The sequence below is a fragment of the Cicer arietinum genome, chromosome 6, assembly GCF_000331145.2.
Source record: "Cicer arietinum cultivar CDC Frontier isolate Library 1 chromosome 6, Cicar.CDCFrontier_v2.0, whole genome shotgun sequence".
NCBI classification, from domain to species: Eukaryota; Viridiplantae; Streptophyta; class Magnoliopsida; order Fabales; family Fabaceae; genus Cicer; species Cicer arietinum.
Window position 1 is genome coordinate 17,016,447 of NC_021165.2, and position 781 is coordinate 17,017,227.

Sequence of the window (781 nt, forward strand, 5' to 3'; positions counted from 1 at the left end):
CCAATGAACTATTATGCTTGCAGAATTTTTTTTTTAAATTGTGTTCAATGTACTCAACATTTACAAAACCAACTTTAAACGTGAGATATCTCTCTTTTTCTTTTTGACAAATGTCAATAAGTTATGTAATTTTTTAAGATTTGAATCCCTAACCTTCATCTTAAAACTCATTTAATGTCCCTTAACATACAAACCAAATGATTTGGATTCTCTACCTTTGATTTCTCTATCTTTCACTACTTTTCTCTCTATATCTCTTTTTATTTGTGTTTCCCTCTCATGATTCTCTCTCCATCCTAAACATCACATTATCCTATTTTATCACAAAATTTATCTAAAGTTACTCTACCTTTAACAACTCAAAGGTAGAGAAATCAAATCCCAGATCAAACTACTTGGAAAAGAAGATATGAGCCGGAGCATGTAGTTAGGTATGAAGAGTGTGTGCACCACATTGAGCCGACTCATGTCAGTTTGAGAACTGCTTTATGATTAAATAATAAGTTTAGTAATTAAACCGTGATATAGTTTGGTTCAATAATTGAGTTTTGAAGAAAGCTCAAAGTAATTGAAAATTTAAATTTCCAGTAAAAACACATCGAGACAATTTTACATGAAATGACATCCACAAGACCAGAGCAACACTTACACTGCATCCAACAGAATGAAAAGAAGCTCATGGTAAGAATTTTTGTTCTTCGTATCCTTTATCCGCTACTTTTGACTGAAACCCTGGGCTACTAAATGGGTTTGCTTGGGAGGGAAAAAATTATACAGGAAT